The sequence below is a fragment of the Polypterus senegalus genome, chromosome 6 (assembly GCF_016835505.1).
Source record: "Polypterus senegalus isolate Bchr_013 chromosome 6, ASM1683550v1, whole genome shotgun sequence".
Taxonomy (NCBI): Eukaryota; Metazoa; Chordata; class Cladistia; order Polypteriformes; family Polypteridae; genus Polypterus; species Polypterus senegalus.
Genome location: NC_053159.1, coordinates 96,506,896 through 96,531,959, shown reverse-complemented (window position 1 = coordinate 96,531,959; position 25,064 = coordinate 96,506,896). Strand labels below are relative to the sequence as shown.

Here is a 25,064-nt window from a genome sequence, read left to right as displayed (position 1 = left end):
AGGAGAGGCTACCCTGATGTTACTGGTGTTGACTCCCCCCTCTGCCTTTATCCAGAGGTGAGATCGAGAGATCCAGGCATTGGATCATTGTGACTTGTTGTTGGAAGATTTGTAAGTGTTCTTTTCTTTTGATATTTTCTGGTTTCTGGATTTTCACTTCCGTTATTAGATTTTGCTTGTCATATTGGGAGTTTACCTTGGATTTCTTTTGTAGGCAAATCCTTTTTGCGTTTTTTTCTCTTTTGAGCATTTTGTTAATTTTTATTCTACTTTTTGCAATAAATAATTTCCTTTATAAAGATTCTTTGTCTCTTCCAGAGTTTTAATAGTTTCTCTTTTTAGTGAGGTATTTTTGTATTATCTGTGACTGCTATGGTCTTTTTGATCTTTCTAAGCCAACTGCCCATTTTGGGGCCTGCCAGACAAGAAGCCAGCAGGTACTTTTCTGGGCCAGGTTGGTCTAAAGTCAATATCTTCTTGGCTGGCCAGCGAAGTTTTCTGGCCTGCTTAATGGTCATTTTGGAGGCCTCAAATCTCTTTTTTTCATGTTCGTGTCTTCAACTCACAGCAGAGAGGTTGCACCTCAAAAGGAAGAACAAGGGTGTTAGAAGTAAGTCAGTTTTGGTTGGCAAGTTTCATAAAACCATAGTAGTAAAACAAAAATGAAATGATGAACTTGCACCTGGAGGAAATAATGAAAGAAGAACATCATGCTATAGAATGCCTCTGTGAAGCCTAGTACTTTGCACCTTGAAAGACCACCTGTAAAGGGTGCTCAAGTCGAGAGACGGTGGCAGGCCAGACATAGGCCAGAATTTGTTACTAAAGCAATTATTCCATGCATCACAATCAATGGCATCTGACTGTAAATGCGCTGGTGATGGAGCATACAGACTGCATTTGAAGTTGGTAAGAAACAGATTGCAATGCTGTTTAACACAAGTGGAAATGCAAATGCCTTTTCTATCCACATATAACAATCAAGGAAAGAAAAAGACAGAAGAATCTTGTAGGACAGCAGCAGCTGCTGTCGGGTAAACACCAGAAGGACCTGTAGCCAGCATTGACTCCTATGCAGCTATAAAAAGTGAACGCAGTGGTGTGTGTGAAATCAAGCTAGAATTTTTTTCACAAGACGGTCACTTCTTTGCATCCAGTTAAAACAATAAAGTTGACTTCTGGCAGTGTGGCATTTCACTTTCTTTTCACTTTTTCTTGCTGGGTCATTATGAGCAGCCTGTTCTCATTCTAAGTACTGGTTAGTGGCTGCAGTGCGCTGTGCTGTGAACAAATGGAATGACCACTAGACAGATGAGGCTTATTCACAGGGCTTCAGGAGAACCAACTTTATTATTCAGTTTAACACAAAAACAGCATGTGAATTTATAGAAGCGGGAGCTACCACTTCACAATGCACCGACACAGCAAACAATCAGTGGCTTGAACAGTTGTCCTGTCTCGACTCCCTTCTTCAGTTCAGGCTCAGATAGTCCTCCTTGTCAGGTTGGTCCTGCGGCTGTGGGTCAGCGGCTGGGATCAGGTTATCCTGGAGGAAACGGGACAAGGAAAAACTGGACCAGGTCATTTGCCAAATTAAATTACTCCCTGGATCAGCTCATGACCGACAGACATGTTGCACGGCGATGCTACTAACTTGTTTGTGCTGCGTCAAGCCTGCTGTTGTCTGGCGAGCATGTCACCCATATTTCGGAATTGGGCTTTCTTTGGTTCGGTCTAAGTGGGCCACCAGGTCTCACAATATGAAACACAAATATTGAAAGTGTTTTTTCATAAAACTAACAATCTTCATGTACTGTCACTTGTTTGCAGGCCACTTTCAAAAGGTCCAAAAGCTAAATATGGCCTGCAGGCCTTCAATTTGACACTCCTGCTCTAAGACCATTTATAAAGGTCTGAGAAAAAAACTATTTTAGGGGAAAACACTTTCTAAAATAAGGTGAACCATGACAGAAGCTGTGTAAACACCATCATTTTCTTGAAGAGAGATGATAGGTGAGCCTTCAATGTCATTTTTGTGACCTGTCTTAGTCAATCTACTCATTTTGGCTGGTTAAAGCTTGGAAATCCAAAGCATCTTGTGTCCGGCAAGAAGCTTCCATAAAATTCAGGTGGATAGGACTTTGTTGATCCAATGGCAAAGATTTAAAGGGTGTTAAAAGAAGGATATTCAGATATAGCCAAAGGAGATACATAAAAGGTCAATAGATAGTTCAGCAGATCGCTAAACTTAAGGCTGTTCACCGTTTAGTTGTAACTGTATTGCAAATGAAAAGTTTCTGAACAAAAAAGCTCTCAAAGAATATGCAAAGTCTTTCATTTTTATAAACAAAGTTTGGGCAGAATTTGAATTATATAACCGTCTTATATGGTATAACATGGCCCCTAATAAGTCATGGGTCACAATCCCAGCAACCGCGTAGCATCCTAGTGAAATGGCACACCAAAAACCAAACCAAACCAAAAACACAAAATAGAAATGCCCATATAAATAAAAAACACAAAATAGTATCCCCGAAGGAAAAAGAACTGATGCTAAGATAATATTGTAACGGTAACATTCTAAGAAAAATATTGCAAAAACCAAATATAGTATATTGACCTTATTGTCTTTATGATATTATCATCTTTAACTTAGAATAAGCCTGGCATGCTTAAACTTTAAAGAGGATTTTTTAAATGCAAAAATAAGCTCTTTTGATCTCTTAGATTTAAAAATGTAAACATGTATCTGGTCCAAAGGTAATACGCAGACAAGTAAGAAGCCAAAGGAGGAATCACATATTTCTTGTAACTCCCCTCTGCAAATCCCACTGTGGCGGAGGCCCATTTGGACTGACAAGAGCGGCGCTAAAGAGGGACAAATGCTGCTGGGCTGGGAATTACAAAATGGAGAAAGTGGTGGGCGTGATCAGTTCCTTCTCCTTCATCAGCAATTTACTAATTATAAAATTCATTTCTTTTCAGAGAGATTGGGTCTAATAATAAGGACACTGCAGCAAAATTTTATGATTATTTCAAGCAGATGGCTCCTTTGGGTCTGACTGCTGTTAGGCCCTTAAATGGAACTGAGTGCTTGCTTTTTAAAAAGTTTTTTTTTTTATTTCCCATGTTTAACTAACTAGTGAACACCAGACTGCAAGTTCCCTTTAGAGCTGAAAATAGCCTGGGGGTGGCAGGAATCTTTTTCCATATTTAATTTTTCCTTCAGAATGTACTGTGCAGCTTTTAAAAGATTGGTTCTCATCAACCTCTCCTCCCACTATGGGAAAATTAGCTTCCCTCTCAAAATTACGGCTTCTTTGCTATGCAGGCCTCCCACAACAACTTAACACACATTATTGATCAGGGGATTGGCCCTTAGCAGGCAAAGTCAGGATGAAGAATGCACAGCAGGTTAAATGTTAAATGAACTCATTTTTGAGGAATCCCAAACTAAAGCAAAGGAACATCTTAAGAAGGAGTTACCCCAGAGAAATGTTTCAAGGGTGAATAGTCTACTAAGAGAGAGAGAAGTAAAAAATGGAACCAAGTAACTAAAATGAATGAGTCACCAATTGTGGAAAGTGAAAAAGAACACCTTGTAGGTGTCCCCTCATGTACCTGAGATGTGGGCAGCAGAACCATCTGAGTTTGCTAAGAGCATAAGTACACAGAGAAGGTGATACAATGTAGTTTATTAGGGTCACAGTGTCATGTAACAGTGTCGGTGTAACCTCCCCATGCTGCAATACAGACCTGCACCCTGGCATGCAAGCAATCATACAGATGACAAATGTCTTAATGAGGAATGTCAGTCCATGCCCTTTTGACCTGCAGGTGCAACTGGTCAAGGTTCATCGCCAGTGGGAGGGGGCAGAGTACATGCCATTTAGTATAATTTCATACATGCCTGATCAAGGAGAGGTCCAGTGAGAATGCGGCCAAGGGGCCTCTAGAGTTGCACAGGTGAAATGAGGGTAGGCATTGCTTTACTGGAAGAACACATCTCCTCTTCTGCACAGAAATGACTGGATGATGACTCAGGTAGGTAGTGCCGTGTCAATATGTCCTTCATTGGCACCTGACATCAACAAACTATGTAGCTGAGCAACTCAAACCATGATGTCAAATTTAGGACTTATGTGTCCCAAGCAAATACACAATGAAGGTACTGTAGATACTCAGCAGATCTCCTTTGGTGGCGAACATGAGCCTCATTCATTCTTAGTCAGAAACTGCTTTTCTCTGTGCAATGATAGCCCTGCTTCAATAATCTGATTTTATATGGTGAGAGAGGACAATTCTGGTGCAGCATTGGCTCTGATACATGTTACTGTGGCAATTTGGTGTGCCACAGCCTTCCTTCTGATGCACCGGTCTTGATGTGTATCCAAATGTCTTGGTTATCCACCACCTTGTCTCTGGCAATTGGTAATTCTCTCTTTCCATTTTCACCAGCACTACTGCACTGCAGAAAACTTTAACCAAATCCGTTCCTTAGTTGTGGGAAAGGACACACAATAGTCTTAATACACAACTCCACTCATTGGGATGAACAACATATGATGACAACTACCAGGCAAGACAAACACTTTGCACAATGCTGTACAACACGTGGTAACATGAACAACTGTAGTGTAAGCACCACCTGTTGACAGCTGTGGCATGACCTTCACTGTACCCTACATCACCAAGGGGTGCACAACTGGCTGGGGTGCATTATCTGCCCAGCAATGTTACTGTATTATATTACAGGATTACAATCTGGAGTCCTTCTGGGTGTTCTTTTTCCAATTTTGACTAGCTTTAATTATACAAGATACTTGATTGAAAACTTGTGAGAAGAAGCCATTAGAAAAAGTTTAAAAATCAGACACCAGGTCAAACACCTCTAATAAGAATAAAAGAAAATGAGTAAAGCCTACATACAGACAGAAGAACTGAAACAACCAAGGGGTATCCCACACCAGCAAAAGGAAATGGTTAAGATAAAGCATGTCTAACGGTAAATGACTAACGGGGGACTCCAGGAACAACAGAAACAAATGACTAAAAGGGGACTCCCTTCACTGGAGTGACATTACTCAACTCTGTCAGGACTTCCCTTCTCACTTCTCTTTTTAATTCAATACACTCACTGACTTTAAGGGAGAAATCACTAAAGGGAATTCGTACTAGCAGGGAGGAGAGACAACAAAGGGGATCCCTCACTAATCTGGGAATCGACTAAGGACATTAGTCTCAGAAATAAATTCCAAAGGGTTGTCTCACACTTTCCCATCCAGACATGCTTTCTGCCATATCTTTCACATGCAGTTGTCTTTGCCAAGTAACTTTAATAATGGAGCTATCTCAGTAATATCTGGTATTTATGTGAACTCTGGGACTTGAGTAAGCAATGTGGTGCTGAGTCAGATCTGTCTTCTTAGTTGTTTTTCGGTTATTTGTTGTGCACTTTTATCCTTGGTATTTGTTTTTTGGTGACTTTGTTATTGCATAGCCATATTGTTTTTGCCTATCTTTTATGTTATTTTAGGATTCATTCAGGCCCTTTTGTGCTCCCATAATGGTCTCCAACTCATCAGTTCAAAGTGAAACAATATAAGAACACTGGTAGTGTCACCCAAACCTTTGTTACTGCCACATCCTAGGCTACAAGAGTCCTGTTATAGAGAGTAGGAGTTACAGCCAAACAATGAGCTTAACAGAAGGAACACAGTGTGCAATAATTTTTAAACAAAACATTGGATGTCTTGCCATTGGTTTCTTAGGTGTACATAAGCCCATCCCGCTTGCTTGACAGCAGGTGCAAAGTTTTGTCCTTTAAGATTGCCAGTTGTTGAGCCTTTGCTCAAGCCAATGTTGTAACTGGGACCACAAGAAGGCATTTCTGGGTGTCAACTTGTGATTGATCATTTTATCAGACAAGGCTCAGAGGCTCCATCAGTACTGAGGCCTTGTACAGAAGAATTGGACATTCTTGCTAGAATTAAAAGTGTCTTACTGGTTGCTTTTAGCAAAGTTGTTGGACGCCAAAGCATAGAAAAATTGTAATACCAGCCTGTCCTACAACATGATATAATCTTTTAAAAAATATGGTCCCTGCATATGCGTTATCATTAGTTGTATGCTTGTGATGTATAATATGATGTACATGCTGACTGATCTAGTTTTGTGTTGGATGTTGTATTCCGTATAATCATACTGTTGATTTGATTAGGTGGGAATGCCAAAACTCTTAAAATAGCCCCAGAAACAGACTGCCATATAATTTTTAACTTATATATTTATGGAATAATAATATAATAAAGAATAACCATCTGAATAACTTAGCAAAGCTAGATAAGCAAGTAATTATTAATAACAACTAAAGAAAACAAAGAAAATAACCTAACAGTGTAATGGCCTTATTAAGAATAAGTTTATTGTAAGAAAAATGACAGGGAGAAGAAAGAATAAGATTGGAGCAGGCAAACATGTAGTCAGGAGACAGGCAGAAAGTCAAAGCACACAGAGAGAGAGAAAGAAAGGAAACCCTGATACTTAAAACCAAATAGGCCCAAGCACAAAATGTAAGTAAAGAAGCAAAGCAAACGTTAATAAAGGTTTCTTGAAAACACCTTTTAGTTTTCTCTACACTAACAAAAATAGGGAAAAATTGTACAAGATCAAAACCTAGGATGCAAGAAGCTGTGCATCGCCATCTTATACAGACAGACCATGATGACATAATATGCCATGTGACTTCCATGACACACAACCAGCAACAGGCATAACAACAGTAAACAATATGGCAGCGATCATATCAAAGCAAAAACAAAAACAAAGTGGCCTAGCCAAAATAACAATAAAGGGGGAAGAATTCAAATAACTGAAACAAGATAGCAAAAATTAGAAAATGGCTTCCTGTGTATCCAAACCTCAGAATCAACAGAAACGTAACAATCAAAAACCTTAAAGCATAAAACAAACAAAGAAATATAAGACACTTATAGGAAGCTATTAGTGAAGCCGAAAGCATAATCCCAAAAAAGGCTTGTGCTCAACATGGGTCACATCTCAGGCAACAAGAAGTGAGCCATCGCTGCATATGGTAAATTTACTTCAGAATGCAGTAATCAGTGATTATTCTGCTAAATGTATAATTATACATTGTACAAAGTGAATACGAGAGAAATCAAAAAAGTCTGGGTTGTTAAAGTGATAACTCTGTTCATTAGTCAGCTGACTAAAATATGATAACTGAAGAAAGCAATACAGACGATCTAAACATATATCCTATCAGAGAGATGTAGCCCCTCTCTCAGTGGTCTTGCCAGTAATGGCTACTTTATTCTACTGTGTTGATTTGAAGGGGAGCAGATGGAAATGGGCTAAATGGTCATCTTCTGGGTTCTGGTCTTCCTGGCTGAGGGTGAAAAGGAAGATGGGTAAATCACCATGTCACCTCCAAATCTTTCCCCTTAAGAGACAGACTTAAGCTGTACAATTGACAACATAACACTACATAACATTTATTGTATTATTTTGTGTCTGCATGGGACACAGTTATGGAGAAGTTCTCAGTGGGCTTGTCTTTTTGCCTGTTTTAGAAGTAGAAGTTTAGGTTGTATGTCTTCCTTTTTGAATATTCTGACACAGTAATTGATTGAGTTTTCCTTTCGAAATAATGAAGTGATGTGAGGTATGAATGCACACTACATGGGAATAGAGTTGTACTCAGAGGCACTAATCCAGTTCCTGCGAAAACCAGCATAGAATTTCAGCATAAGCATGTGTACAAATAACCATAATGGCGAAAATTGTGATTTCAGGATGCTCATACAGTCAACTGCAGCACACCAGGAATATGTGCTAAACAGGCATATCTATAATTGAATGAGTCTTGATAAAGGACCAGATGACTGCACTTCGTGAGGTGGTCACTGCAATGTATTATGGCATGACAGCCACACAGTCTAAACAACATAGTGAACTAATCCAAAGGGCAAAGAGAAAATGAAAAGATTGATTTGATTTGATCCCAAACCTAAGATATTTCTCATACCATGTCACCATCTTAAAATGATGATGTTATAAAATCACATGTGAAACGGAAATCTCATATAAACATTCTGCCTCAAAACTGACAAGGTGATGACATCATCATTATAATGGTAAAAATAAACAAATACAATAAAAAAATATTTATAATTCTAAAATAAGGTATATAAATGTCAGAGGGTGACCAAAATCTATTTCTAGCAGTAGCATATGAATGTGATGATGGAACAATGCTGACAAAAACATTGGCAGGAGGAATCTTAGGATTGTCAGGAATAGTCCATGAGGTCCAGAAGAACAGCACCCTGTAATGAATGATCATGCAACAAATTGGCATCTGTATTACAGGTATGCTGTGGACCACCGGCTTAGAGCTCACGGAGATAGGACTTGTTTCATGGCATCTGCTCTTCATTGCTGTTGTATTTCAGCCTGGGGTTCAAATTGTGTTTTTATGTCTTTCTTGTTCACTTTTAATTCCTTTATGTTAATAGTGTTGCTTATTTAGTTCCTCTCCTCTCTATAAAGGCTGAGGAAAACCCGCAGTCCCTTGCGGTTCATTGCTTGTGCTTGTGGTGACGGTGAGTTCTCCTGTGTATATTGCTTTTTGATTATTTTATGAATTACTGTATTTTTGACCTTATGCTCTGTTTTTGACTTTGTTGCTGGATTTGTGATTGTGACTTTGCCTATTTCTCTGCTGTGCCTTTTGTGCTCATAGAAGCTTATTTTCACCACAAAGTATTCTTTTTATTATAAAGATTCTACATGGCTCTTATCATACTAGCCAGGGTTTGATGGTTATTTCATCAGGCTAGTGGGCATTTTGAGGACTGTCAGGACTTTGTGTGCTTGGGAACTCTCAAGTACATAACAATTACCAAATTTCTTTGAACTGTGATCAGGATACAGCAGCCTGAACCGTGATGGTCTATCACTGGTTTATCTTCCAACACCAGACCTGCTTTTACTGCACATACAGAAGGTGTCAAGGTATGGATAGTCATTATTTAAGATAACCTATTGCTTCTGTTACTTATTAGAGATGCTTTGGACTCACAACAGTTAAACTATATGGCCAGAAGCGGGGGTTCACCTAAAAGTGATGACCTCTAATCCATTTGTACTACTGTACATTCTAGACTAGTTGTTTGCTCCATTGCTTTGGTTTTGAAATCCTTTCTTATTCACGAGTCACTTACAGTATGCTGTTTTCATGCAGATCAGGACACTGGCCCTGGGTACAAGTATGTTGGTTACATTAAGCTTTATAATAGGGTGCACCTATAAACGAAGCGTTACCAGATCAGATGTTTGCCTTTTAAGAAGTCAACAAGCTGGACAGCGATATGCATCAGATTATGTCCAACTAAGACAATTACCTAATAAAAATGTGACTTATAGGCAGGTGCTCATATATACAGAAAGAAATGTGTAATGCCATCTACATGAGTAAAAGAGAAATTAGTAATTCATTCTACTTCCTGTTCACAAATATCTGTGGTGAACCTCTAAACAAACAGAGAGAAAAAAAGAGGACTAACAGGCAAAAGAAGAACAAGAAATATAATTTATTGTGCTAAAGAGGTGTATTAATTTAACAGGGGGCAAATAACTAATGTGTCTCCTTGACAAATAATAAAGTGATAATGGGGATACTCACACTGTCAGGGAGAAACAAACTACTGGGACTCCTGCCATAATAAGCCCAAGTTTAGGCTTCAACTGCAGAAATCCCAAGAGTCCTTGCTATTGCAATTTCTCATTAAGTAATAAACCTAAAGCTCAGGAATTATTCACCTACAATTTGAGAGAATTTTCATTGGAAATGCCAGTCCCTCTGCTTAAACATTGAATTGTAAATATTTTTATCTTAAACAAAATGACATAGAAATTGTTAAATTTTATTTTGATTCTTGTAGATTGGCTCTTTTCTTAAGAAATTGAGATGAAGCCTTGGTGCATTTCAGCTCTTTGTGCTTTGATAGAAAATATATATCAATGACTCAAAATTAAGCTTTCCAGAAAAATAAATTGGAGTGAGTGACTGTATTCTCAGCTTTACTCATCAGTCTTATTGATTTTCCTCTTCTAAGGTTAAACATCTCAGTTCTTCTTGTCAAATGAGGGTCCAAGCACAGTAAAGTAGCAATACTATATATACATTGTAACTTTTGTTAAAATTTTAAAAATGTGCTCATTTCCTTTCCTGCCAGGCTTCCATAATGATGTCCTTCATGTCATTAGTTAGTTATCAGCTTGGTCAGTTTCTTTTTTCAATACAAGTAGTAGTAGCAATAATGTCATGTGTACATATTACAGTCAAATTTTTACTTGCACAGCATATCAGTTTGTAACATACGACCACTCTCTGGCACCATGATAAACAAGAATGAATTAAATGCAATTGTCAGAACAACATATACACTATTGCCCATTTAAAAGGGCTAAATTCATGAAAGATGCCAGGGGTGAGGATCCTGATCAGTACGTAACAGCAAGGGAGGTGTGAATCCTGGGATCTAGGATTGTGTTGGTCTTGGGATTAAGAAATTTCCAGTTTACTTAACTGTTTTTGTGTTTTATGAATAAGCCCAAACACCCAGGAGCTAAATGTCAGATATCTTCTTCAGAAATAGGGATACAATTTTAAATAATGTGAGCTTCAACCACCTTGCATACTTCACTCCAACATGTTTAGACTGATATGTGCTCATGTTGATGATGTGAATACCCAACGAGGTGAACAATGCAGGGTTCACTGATTATTAGTATATGAATATTGTCATTTGATGAATGTTTTTTGCCCAGTCCTCTCACACAGAAAGCTCTTGTTTTTATGATGCTTTCAATTGTGATATAAAATGAATTAATGTAGTTGGATGCAATCTTTGACTAATACAAAATCTCTGAAAAATTTCTCTCTTTTTTTTTTTTTTTAAAAGATGTAGGTTCCTGACCATATTTAAATCTCTAAATCTCTTGCGTTTTTTTTTTTTTTTGGCTCACAGTTCAGTATGTTTTATGATTCTAATTTCTCCTACTTGCCACTTTAAATGTGTCATCTGCTCATTGGTCTTGCTCACATCAATGCAAATGTACAGTGTTGGGCCTATTTAATGAGTCCCTCAACAATTTCAAATGTCTACCAAAGCCACTCACGCGCTATTTTTTCAAGGTCTTAATATTTAAAGTTTCACATTTTATTACTCATTTTTCAAGATGTGCCACACCAGCTATTTAAAAGTTGCAAGTACCGGATGTCACAAACTAGACTGTCAACGGTGAGCATACAACAGTTTGATATTCTACAATCTGTTCTGATGCAGCTAGAAAGTTTTAATTAATGTTGTTTCAGCAATATGTATTCATACTACAATATGATATGTACGTGTATGATTGTTTAGTATATTGCATGTATTATAAAGACAGTTCAAGTTTTCTGATTTTTTTAATTGGAATATTTAATTGCTGGCCTGGTCAATGTCTATTTGGTGGTTGCCTGCTCACTGCAAGCTCCTTGTGGTTTTCTTCAAGGACTCTCACATACTTGGGAGATGCAGGCTTGTCTGAGTGTACCCTTTGCTGGACTTGCATTCCGTCAGGGAGCGGTTCCAGCCTTGTATCCTTTCTGTCAGGATTGTATCTAATACATCACAACTCTGTCATGATGAAAACAAGTTTGGACAATAGTTGACTGTAACTTCAGTATTTTCATGTTCTGTTGCGAAGTTTAGATTCAACATTAGGATCTAGGGAAATCCAAAGTAATTTACCATTAAGATGTCCAACAGCAGGACAAGGCCACTTTGTGATGACTGTCATCTTGTCACATTTAAATACCAGTTTGCACAGGCCATAACTGTTTTCCACTAAGCAGGGTGTCTTACCACATGGAAACCCCACTCTTAGCACTCACACCCAAACCTTTTCCTTAGTAAAGTCTAGTATGTTAATATGGTGCATTCTGTTGCCCTTTGCTCATTTTTGGATTTCTTTTGTTTCTCGATTATTTGCATTCCTTTTGCTCTCTTACTTCTCCTGTTTCTCGACGTTTGCTTTGGTTCATCGACTATGATTTCACTCTGCCTTTTATGTTTGTTCAAGACGTCCTCTCTGTACAACTTCTTGTTGCGACCACTCACCGGCCTTTTTCTGTGTTGCTTGCTGGCTCTGTATATATCTATAAAACTAGGTCACAGCCTTTAATCATCATCCAAGCCTTTAAACATATAAATAAAAATAAGAATGTGCATCTGTCACCTTCCATTCCTACTATAACTTTTGTGTTGTGGCTCTAAAGCTGCAAAATAGGCAATGTAAGCTAATGGAATGCTCTTCTATAGATATTCTGTTGCAATACAAGAGTCAGAAACTACCTTTATTATGAGCAGATACTATTCTGTATGTAGGAGTAGTAGCAGTAGTGCTACCCCCATTGTTAGAGTGGTGTGTAATTCTTAACTTGCGTATCTGACTAGCAACATGTTGGCATGATACACAAGGATCAATTAAAATACAATATACCAGATAATCTTAGTGTATATCCAAGCAAATAAGTATATCTGATATTAATTATTTAAGCATCAGTTATTAGTTCTAATTGCACACTATGCTCTTTAGTCCTAGAATACACTTAATTGTGTATTATGTAACAAAGTGTCTTTTGCAGTGGAGTAGCTGAAACTCCATATATAATTTCAATAGTACATTATAGAGTCTGAGGATAACGCCTTTTGATTTAAATAAAAGTTTTTTTTACAAGATACATTAACATTTTATCCACCTTTTTAAACACTTCTGCTTACTTGACAAAAGGCGAGAATGTGGGGCCACATAAAAATGTTAATCCTTCCCAGGGGTTGCACCCTGTCAGTCAGCCTCACCCATTTTTGTTTAGAATTAGTGTTTCTACATGTAGCACTTTTTTTGTCCACATCTGCATTTAAAAAATAGTGCTCTGCAATCTGAGGAAGGATGTTTGTTAAAGCAGATAATAATCTCAAAAATAATTTTTTAGAATCTAAATATATATATATGGATTCACTTCATGTCACAATGTAATCATCATGTCTTTAATGATTTTTTGCAGCAGTATATGCAACATTCATTTTGGTTCATATAATTACACTTTTGAAGAATCATAATAAAAGTACTGACAACAAAACCAAACATATTCCTACCTCTCTGACTCCTAAAATCTCAGCCCTACTCCCCTCAGGGGATGCACTTTCTTTACTTCTTTATGCCTTATATAAACTAATAATAATGATAATAAGTGCAGAAATTGTTTAAACTGTTATGCAGTCAAAAATATTCTATCAAAAAGAATTTGACTTTCCATAAAGATGTTCTAGCTGCTCCTGCCAAATAACACAGACTTTTAATATGGACAGTATTTCATAGACTTTCATGGAAACCAGACAACCATGTTGTTCTTTGAGGGAGCTTTATCCATGGACTCCTTGGTTATCTAATAATGGAACTTTGTTACTAATTTACAGTCACCTAATCAATCTTTCAGTGTATAACAGGTAACACAAAGTGAAGTGAAAAAGAAAGCATACACTCGTTCAGGTCTGTTTCCATATCAGGCCATACTGCAACAATCATCAAGTCCTCACCAAGTCCTAAAATTAGAAAAAACACGTTATGTAACAGATTCAACTTTGTCATTTTTTATTCAACAAAAACAAGCTAACACACAGAAACCATTCATGAAAAATTAAGTACATCCTTGCTGTTTCCATAATAATTAAGAAGGTAATGAGAGGCAGGTGCTGCTAATCAAGAGAACTTGATTATTTGATGATCAGGAAGTGCTACCACCACTATGTAAAAGCAGAGCATTTGGCACTTACTGTACTTCAGAAACATTCAGGTTTGTGGTAACAAGGACCAAAGACAGATAAGCAATTGTTGCTGCTTATCAGTGGGAAAGTTTAGAAGACCATTTCCAACAGAGTGACGTCCATCATTCAGCAGTTACTAGGAGTGGGTATCCCATGAAATTCTCACGATATTATTCCTGTAAAATTGCAAATAACTCAAAAAACACACCCATTGATCTGCAGGCCTTTGTCAACAATGTAACAATTTAAGACGGAGCAGGTATGACTCCCTTGAATGAGCAGACACAAAAATCCTTCTCTCCAAAAAGAAGGTGGTAGCATGGCTTTGCAGTGCTACATATGAACAACCAAAGGACTTCTAGGACAACACCTTGAGGAGAAAGGAGACCACAACACAGCATGCCATTGAAACAATCTTAAAACCCTACAGCAAGCACAGCAGTGATGATTTAGGGTTGGTTTGCATCCAATGAATAAAAAAAAAACTAATAATTAACAGGACACCATGGGACAGCTTAGCTATTAAATGAGTCAGATGAACTGAAAGGTCTCCTCTCGTTTATCAGATTTCTTATGTTTTAAGTCCTCTTCATAATATAGTATTCCGGAGAAAAATATGAGGCCATCTGTCTACAGTTAAATCTTGACTGAATGTGAATATTTAACTGGACAGTGCATGCTCCCCAACCTGACCTGATCTGAATGATTGTAAGTTCAACAGCAAAAACGGATTGACTAAGAAAGAAAATAATAAAGATTTTGGAACGAGCAAGTAAGTGAAGGTCCAAACCTCAACCCTTCTGAGATGGTGTGGCATGACCTTAAGAGAGTTGTGCATAAACGTACATCCTCAGGCATCAATGAATTGAATCGGGGTCTTAAGGAATTGTGGGCAACATCTCTCCAATAAGTTGTTAGATAAATTGTAGAAAAAGATTCATTTCAGTTTTTGTTTCTAAAGTTGGTTGTAGATGCTATTGAATTGTGGGGTATATTCACTTTAACATATGGTTCTGCAGGATAGCTTTTTTTCTAAATAAATTCTGAGTAAGCAAAACCTGTTATGTGTTGCTTGCCTACTGAGATAACTGTAGATTTATCTAATTTTAGGACATAATGAGGACTAAATGATTGTCATCTTATATAATACGCTAACGCGGCTGTCTGTTTGTCTGTCCAGGATTTTAAATCCTGTAGCTCGCAAATCATTTAACCTATTGACCTGATATTTGGTACACATATACTACATGACATCTACTATCCACTGACCTTGAAGGTTATTCCTCTTTTTATTTTTATTTTATTGTAGAATCAACTCTCGGCAGCGGCCAGCAGGGTGGCCATGTGGCGCATGTGTACGGGTGCCGTGCTTATTCCCTACCGCCTTCACCATCACTTTCTGTACCTCTTCATATGTCAAATCATTCTTGAGGCAGATTGAACATTTAAGTGCCAGCTTAAGTGAAAAATTAAGAAAAACGTACCAAATAATTGCAACACAAACACTGACTTAATCAGTTTTAACGCAAAAAGATGCCGACGAAATAAGAGAAGAAGCGGGTTGCTAGGGTGGAGAAAAGAAGAGCTGCTCAGTAAGCAGCAAGCGCAGCAACCTGTGAGCAAACGAATGCTAAATGTTCAGAGAAAGAGTATGAAAATTACGAATGCTCAAGTCATGTGTATTCACTGCACGTTATTGTGCAGTGCGCCATTACTGGTTCACATCTTAATATGAAAACCATGGATATTGACAGAAGGGTGTATTTTTGTTTTTCACTGAATATTTGAGACTTTTCTTATGGATGATTAGCCACAGCAATATGGTAAGAACATGAGACAGTAATTTGGCAGTTAAGGGATTTTTTGGTGTCAACACACCTGACTGTTTTCAATTCCCACCATTTTTAATGTCACCTGTAAGACAGCACCTTCTACAGGACTGCCTTGTGAATGCACTCACACTCTGTAATTGAATTGCCACTCTCTAATGACACATCAACCCAATTAGCATCGCAATGTGTCTTCCATTAAAAACTCCCATCCAAACTGTGACCAAGCCCGGCTTCTTAGATGTGAAAAGATAAGAAACAATTGTGAACACATGCTTCTGAGCTTTCTCAATCTGTAACATTTGTTAATTCACTTTAGCATGAAAAATCAATTATTAAGTCATCTCTGCAAAGAACCCTGCCATATTCCACAAATGAATGCCTGAATAATGGCAACTTGGATCATGCTCTAATAACACAATACAATAACAATATGCAATCTCTGACTCTAAAAGGAAAGCATTGGTCCCTTTAATGTTTTTCACCACACAATTTCTTTTTCTGTGTTTTGTACATTTTTGCATACACTTCTAGTGCAATAGTTTCCAGAACAATGCAGGGTGGTCCAGATCTAATTATGCAGATCCAGATCGTCTGGATGACTTTGATTTATGCGGGGACGATTCCAGTTTGGCGTGAAGATGATTCTTCATGTCATCAGTTCACACACTCCTCAATGGTCCGGGATTTTTCGGGTGATTTTCTATGTAATAAATTTAGTAAGTTATAGCGTAATGAAAATTGCATAATTAGATCTGGACCACCTTATATTTGTGATGAATGTCAGTAAAGTCATAAAGCTCCCTTTGGTGCAGCACAGCAGGAATATTTAGAGAAACACATTTTTCTTGAATCAGCTACTACTAAATAATGCAGATCTCAGTTGTCCTGTTCCATTTAAAGCATCTGCCGAAATGTTAATATTTGATCAGGTGTGTCAGGCGAATGGAGTTGCTGCAGGAAGCTGCCTACAGCCGAAAGATTCTCAATCTCTATTTCTTTTTTCATTTTTCTCTGCCATGAGAGTAAGTTAATGTAAGGCTACTAGAACCTGCCAGCTTCTTCACTCCTATTAGCTCATTATCTACTTTTGTGTCTATAAAAATCTCCACTCACCACAAATCACAAATTCCCAGCAGCAGTATGAGCAATCATGTCAGTGCATATTGGGAGGGCAGTGGTTTCCTTTTAAACAATACAAAGAACAAACTAGCCATAAAAAACACATCAGATTCACACTGAGTGTTGGCAGAGCATGGAGGCATTTTGTGATTCACGTGTAGGATGGCACTGGAGCCAGTTTCTTAAAACAAGTTTCAAAGAGTCTCTTCTTTCTGCTTCTGGCCTGTCACGTGTGTGTAAATAGCAATTGCACTATGGGACAAACATTAAACGACTATGTACTTACAGACACAGAGTGAAGTCTGGCACAGCCAGACACCTAGGGTGTGAATTAACAGAAGGGGTGTGGCAGGGATTTCCCAAGTTATTATAGCCTCAAGAAATTTCTTTTTTGTCTTTATCCCTGCCAAAGATGATTACCACCACCCCCCAATTATCTGGTGGTGTTGCATGCCAGACGACACGCAAAAAAAGAAACTCTTATTGCTTGTCAGGAAGAACGATTTTCTTAATGTTGCAGTATTCTTGTCCATTTTTGAAATGCTGCATCCAAGACGTAGGTTGAGTAAAGGAGTAAATGATAGATCTGAGTTATTTCTTTTCGTTTAGAGTCCATGAGTTTGAATTACACAATGTACCAAATCCTGGTATTCTCCAAGTTGTTTATTCACAATTGCAAAAGACCTTTTGCACACAGATTACCTATAAAAAACATTTGTTTCCCAGAAAATACTGTGGCTTTTTAACCATAAACTTATTTTTTTTATTATTATAACATTCTATTCAATATGTTTTCTGGTATGAAACAGATCTTCCTCTTTTTGCCCAGGCACAAAATTACATCAATTTTCTGGAAAGGCCTTAAATATTAACCAAGAGGGGTTACTAAGCATTTTTATGTCAGAGAAAATAAGGTAGCACCTCCTTGGAGGAAGAATAGTTTGAGGGGAACAACCATCATTCCCTGGGACACTTGCGATTTTTAGAAGATTCCCCAGTAGTTTAATTATGTTACCTAGTTAATTTCAATGGAACAAACTTTTTTAAGCTGTCATTTATTTTAGATCCAAGAGGCAGTATCATAATTACTCAACTTATGGGTGCATAAAAACACAAGATTGACACTGAAGAAAGTCAGTTTATACATGATGCTGAAGTAATATTGTATGCTAACAATGGCACAAAGAGTACTTTTGTGGAACAAAATTATTTGGAACGAAACTCATACAAAAATCAAACAATTACTCTTATCAACCATGTATTATCCACCATCATCTAACACAGATTTACACACAGCATGATCCTGAATGTCTGCCAAATACACATTAGATACAAGCAGCATCTATTATCTAGTAGGGGAAAAGCACAAAGAGATAGCCATGGTGGTATTTTAATTTAACTGTGTTACTGTATATTTATATATATATATATAAACTAAAATAGATAGTAACACAGTTCAATTATATCAGGTAAGCATTGTTGATAATGGGATTAGTAACATTGTCTCACAGCCTCAATGCCCTCAGTTCAAATCCATGCCTGGACACTGTGTGTAGAGTTTAGAAGCTCTTCAACTGTCCACATGGCTTTTCATGTGACCTCCCACATCTCAGAGATGTGTATATAAGACTGACTGGGAGTGGTAGTTTGTACACAAGTGTGCCCTGTGATGGATTGGTACCCCGTAAAGATTGGCTCCCGCCTTGCGGCCAATACATAAATAAGAACATCAGTTAGAAAACTAATAATGTACAAACAAATCAGACTAAGAGCAGTGCAGGTAAAGATCATTTCAATCACTGATATATGCAGATGTTTAGGAAGATTTTAGAGTATTATCCTTGCATCCCTGACATAGCCCCTGATGTGCTGTTTTTCCCACTTCCTTGGCTCTACTGCTGGCCCTTGATCCACTACCATTTACTGCTATTAATGTTGTATTTATTGAATTCCTTTAAAGAAGAGTAATACATTTATTTTCTCAATGAAAACATTACAAATATTTTGCAAATCGCCTGTAAGGTATTTGAAGTTTAAGAATGTATGATTAACATTGTGACATCTCACTGACATCTACTATGACACTATGGTTATCTGATGAAGTTAACTTTACTTTGTAACGTTCCCTTGCAAAACTTTGCATTGATGTTGAGCAGGCAGTAAAATAAATCAATTTACATAAGCTTTCACTTGTATTCACTTGTATAATAATGTACACAAGCTTTTACTGTATTAAATGCTTTAGGTTCTGGAGAGATTGCATGTGTAGTGATAACACACAAAAAAGCTAGAAACGTTATGTTAAATAAACAAATTCTATATTTACACTATTTTCAAAGCTAGTCAATAAGCAACAGGATCACCCCTGTGGTTGTCCAACATGGTCTTATAATGATTATTACAGTTAAAAAAATTCCTTTATGACAAATAAACAAAACAATACACAAGTGAACTACAGAGAATGCATTACTTCAGCAGGCACTATGAGATTATATTTAATAGCCATGTTTGAGTAGTGTAGCAGGGAGGGTCATCAGTGCACCAGGGAAGGGAGGCAGCGTAGTGGCAAAGTCTAAGCACCAACATCAAGCAACAGAGATCAGATGAAATAAACAAACCAAGATGGAGCATATTTTCAATACTATATCTAAAATTAACTGCCTTAATTAGTGTTTATTGAAGAAAAAACATTTGCCATCACAGCGCAAGCAGAATTAGTTTTTACCATTCAGAGAACAAACCATTTACATGTAAGTGTAGCAGAAGCTATAAACTATCACAACAAAACAGGGGCACTAATGCTTTCTTTTTGAGTCTGTGTAGCTAGTGCTATACTTTGCAGATGTTTAATTTCGGAATAATAAACCATTCTAAATTCAACAAGTTTGTTTCTGTTCCCATAAAGTTCAACTGGACATGATATACAGTAGCTACTTATTTAAAAAATTTTCTTCACTTTTACATGGAAATAAAGTATAACATTCTATTGTACGATTCCATATAAAGTAATAGAGGGATGATTGAAAATGAGGATATATAGTAGCAACAGTAAACAAAGGACTTAATTTACTAGTATACAAAACACCTAAGATAGCAATGGTGAAACAACAGAAAAATGCCATTTTACAAGATAACTTCAAAATACATACAGTACATGTGATATTTCACTTTTAGATTTTTAGGAAGTTAGCACAATATTTGTATGACTTTAATGATATAAATACAGCACATAAGTTCCTCTTCTTTTGAAAGTTCTTTTAAATGAGCTGATCACCAGCACAGTAGTAGGTGCCATAAGACAAAACGCAGTAGAGCTTGTCAGGGGCCAGTGGTGCAGAAAAGCAGGGTATGAAAAAGGCCTTAGCAGAGGCAGGCAGGCAATAGCCTGCAAGACATTTAAATTCCATCTCTGTTTAAAGTGGACACACATAACATAATCAAGCCAGAGGAGACAATATTTATTCTAGGTGTTCCTAAATAAAAATATAAGTCTAGTATAATACTGATGGTAAAAGCTAATTTTAAATGTGAACTCCACTTTTATCTCGTTTTGTTTTTTTATCTTGAATTATTTTATTGTATTTGCTTTGTAAAGCAAAAATAAAATAAAGAGTTATGAACGTCTTTTAAAGTGGTATAGTGCTGTACTGGATGGTGTTTTGACCTCATATCTTCAGAGACCTGCAATCCAAGTAGGCTTTCCCTATATATTCTGTTTTATTTCCACTTTGAAAAAGTTTACATGTTAGGTGAACTGTACGCTTTAAATTGATGTTATGTGAGTTTAAGCATGCCCCTGAGATGGACTGGTGTCTTGCCCAGGGTTGGTTCCACTCTTGTGTCCAATGATATCAGGATAGTCTCCGACTTTCTGGGTTCCCCTAATAAAATAAAAAGAGGTTCACAAAACTGATGAATGGATAATTGGGCTTTACCTCTCCAGGCTGTACTTGTTGACACCACAATCTAGATGTTCTCAAAATGTACATAAAATAATTCAAGTGTGCAAAATGCATCTCCAAGTCCAAATATGGCCTATATAGCCACTGAAAGGATTTGCCTACCCTCTCCCATTAAAAAAATATATGTTGTCTGTAATGGGGGAGTGCTAATATATACTGTACCAGTGCCATTCCATAACAGCTAAACTGGAGAGATATAAATACACAAGAAAAATTCACATAAAAAATACTCTGTATATAGCTACAAAATAATTTTTGAATACATTTTTATACCACCTACCATATTAAAAACTTCCTAGAAATGTTTGACATGTACAGTTCAACCTCTTAAAAAGGCACATATTTTAATGCAAATGTTTTGTAGGCAACATTAGTAACCTTTTAGTTTACTAAGTAAACTTGTGAAATTGCTTGTTGCTTCAAGCACAGAAACAGCTGGGCAGTCATAGCATCTTGGACACATAAGTTGTTATTAATGTAAATTAATCTTTCCGAGTTACTAGTACGTGCTCTGTATATGTTAGATGACCTCTTGTTTATATTTAAATGGACACCTACATTTTTTAGGATGGTAGCTATTAGACAGTGTATCGCCTGGATGCTACAGCCAGAAGGTTCTGGAATTGTGTCTTCTAATCACACTGGCACTTGGACTGATTCCTTTTACCTGGCAAACCACTGAAGCGTTGAAGAAATGACTGTGAAGAACACCAAGAAATTGACTGAACAAGGCTGCAGAGCTGAATTACAGCAATCCCTCACACTCTTCTGTTCATGATAATAGAAAATATGATAGCCCTCCAAAGCACTAATCAAATGAGCCAGAATCTATTTTTTTCTGCTGGATGCTCCAGTCATTTTGAAAGAAAGTAATATTAAAATAAAATGGGAATGAAAAGGTGGGAGGGGAAGTGTTTGGGTGTGGGGCACTGAAGACAAAGAAGAGGTCCTATATAATGCAAATATGTGAATTTCCCCTTGGGATTAATAAAGTATCTATCTATCTATCTATCTAGTCTGGCAATGTCCATAATACTCACAATGAATGGTGGTTACTACTCTCAAAAATGCCATTTTAAATACAGTATAAACTAGTAAAGCTTTTTTTCCAGTCTATTTGGAGTTTTATTAGAGTGCTCTCTTAGGTGCTTTGCATAAACACATACATCATGGGAAAACAGAAAAATGTAGTTAAGCGATTATTCCATGCTGCTCCTATTCAAAATCTCTGTATATGTTGTGTACTGTCCTAACCTGATATGTTCATCATGCAATATTTATAGGTCAGGTCTATATTCATTAGGACTGTCCATCCATTGGTTCTCCAGATATATGCCTTTTTAAACAGCAACACAGAATGTTATGTTCTACCCGTGTTAAAATTCATTATTCAGTTATAAAAACTAATGCAATATTTACACATTCTTGCCTTAGCTGTGGTCTATACTATACATAAGCCCCCAGCAATGTTTAATATTTAGAAAAAAAAAAAGACATGAATATTAGAGCTGAAACTAAATGAGACTATCTCTTGGGATATTTTAAGTAATGTAATAGAAGCTTAGTTTTAAAAAAAAATGTTATTATTACCAGGACACCACAGTGGGGCTGAACATTCAGTTAAAGATGGGGTGTCTACTACTTGGAATTACTACTTTATGTGGATTATTCTTGAGAAACTGTTTCCCTCCAGTAAATCAGAGGAATGACTTAGCTCGTACATTTTTCATTTTTTCCTCACATGAACTCCACTGTTGCTTTGGCAGTGTTTAGAGTGATTTTATTGCTGCATGATGAAGCACTGACCGATGTCTGGTCTCGTACAGAGGCAGACAAAACATTTCAGTACACTTCTGAAGTCACTCTACTGCTATAATCATTAGTTACATCATCAATGAAGATGAGCAAGCCAGTTCCAGAAGTGACTGTGGATGCCAAAGCAATGACAACCTCTGTTAGCTTTCACAGATGGAGTTGTATGCTTTGAATCATCTGCTGTTTTTTATTTCTCCACATGTTTGCCTTGGCTACATAAATTTATTCTTGTCACTCAAAAAAGCTTTATTATTCAAATAATTGTATTACTAACTGGCCATCAAAAGCTATACCTGTCAAGAACAACAGACAAAAACTTGACAAAACATATTTTTAGCATTTTTAAGTGAAGAAGCCAACTTCTTGAAAGGTTATTGAAAGGTGAATGATGTTACTTGACTTTAGTAATCCCATGGATGGTAAGCCTTTCAGTGACATGTTTCATCTGAAATAATAAATATAGGTAATTCACATATACAGTATGTAAGTATACAGATAAAAACAATACCAACCAACCATTTTCCAACCCGCTGAATCCGAATACAGGGTCACGGGGGTCTGCTGGAGCCAATCCCAGCCAACACAGGGCACAAGGCAGGAACCAATCCTGGGCAGGGTGCCAACCCACCGCAGGATAAAAACAATACAGTACATAAATTGATTCCACAAAAATCATTGTGTTATTTTGCAAAAGTTTTGATTTCTTTTTCAAATTATTGAAAGGTTACAGCTAATAGCATTACCCACATGTGTGTTTTTTTTCCAGGGCATTACACGGATTCAGCAATGGTGTTTCATGCTACTGAAAAACAAAAGCTTGTATATACAAAGTATCAGCTTATTTTTTAATATCATTATTTAGTACAAATAATTACTTTAAAATAACACAATATGGTACAGCTCCAAGAACTCAGATTTAATTCCTACCCGGGTAGCAGAGTGTACGCATGGATTGGTCAGTAGGAGTTAGTCAGTATGACTATACCCACTGATATACTGCTGTACTGTCTAGGACTGACTATTCCGCTGAAACAGACTTTGAATATTTTTTCAGATTAAAACTTGCTTTCATGCATGTAACTGGTAGTATTTCACACATGGGTACTTCTTGAGAAGAACAGAAATCGCAGCACGTATATGATAATAAGGAACAAATAATCTAGAACTAGAACATTCTAATACTTTCACAGTATTTAAAAGAAGTAAGGTAAAGAAGAACTCCCTGGAAAAATACATTTCATTGTTTAAAAAATGGATGAATCTTTGCAATGACATTATCTACATCAAATAAAGTTTACACAATATTAAATACACATTTATTACAATGTTGTTTTATAAATACAGCTACAACAATATTAATACATAAACTGATAGATGATTAAGATGTGGGTGTTGCAATGATTAGCGCTGGTTTTACATAATTCCATAATTCTGGGTTCAAACACCAGCGTGCCCTCTGTCTGTGGGGAGTTTGCAAATACTTCCTGTGTTCAGTTGGATTTTCTCCAGATACTTGTTCTGCCCCATCTGAAAGAGATTCTGGGTAGGTTTATTGTCATGTCTAAATTGTACTGGAGTGAATATCAAAGTGCTTTTGACTGAGAAAGCCTTGTATTGCAGTGGGTCCCTGCCTTGCACTTGATAGGCCGACCCGTGAAGTACCTCTCTGTTAAAAGTATGTCAATGTATTATGACTGTCTCTGGAAGAATATTAGGAATACAATATTAAATTAATAATAGGAGCACAAGATGTCATTTGCTATTCTTACTTGGCTTCAATAATATTACAGAATATTGGATTAACATCAAAAATGTGTAAAGACTTTCAAAAGATATACTTCAAATAAAGTATTCTGAGTACATTATGAAACTTTAAAAAAGATGTTTCAGAAGAAATATTTAAAATGATTGAAATAAACTAAGAAAGATTGTAAATGCATTAGACCCTTTGTTATAGTTTGTAAATGCTGCAGTTTATTCTTCAGTACATGTAGAGATCAATGTCTTTTGGTAATTGAGAGTAATTAATGCCACATTTTCAATATTCAATCACATAACCTTCTGCGCAGTTACAGAATTGTAAAAAATAGGATAAATAGTACTGTTCATATGTGTGTGATAGTGTACTCAGTGTTAATTTGCATGAAATATGTACATAACCTACTAAACTATTAAATGGATTAATTTTGGTCCATCTGTTTAAAACAATCTCCCTAAAAAACAAAAACATCAATCTAGTGGACTAGATTCACTTTTTTCCAAATATAGTATTTTTAATTGACAGTTCATCATTTCATTTTCTGAACCCACAGAAAAAGTGACAATTGGTAGGTACTTCTGTGTCATCTTTCCAGTTTAAAATCAGATTGTTCAAATATATAGCGATAATAACAATATTGCCTTCTCTAACGCAATTCTATGTTAAGTGAATACTGTAACTA

General features: G+C 36.8%; 1 long non-coding RNA gene across 2 annotated transcripts in view; it reads right to left on the bottom strand.

The window, feature by feature from the left end:
• The window catches only part of LOC120531304, a 76,943-nt gene that overhangs the window by 46,944 nt on the left and 4,935 nt on the right, over positions 1 to 25,064 (bottom strand). The window contains exons 2-3 of one of the 2 annotated variants that reach the window (XR_005634093.1): positions 13,611 to 13,673; positions 1,232 to 1,546 (exon numbers count right to left, since the gene is read on the bottom strand). The exons of the other annotated variant lie outside the window; for it this stretch is intronic. This is a non-coding gene — a long non-coding RNA (uncharacterized LOC120531304). Of the gene's footprint in view, positions 1 to 1,231; positions 1,547 to 13,610; positions 13,674 to 25,064 lie in introns of those variants that run through there. 2 annotated transcript variants of the gene reach the window in all.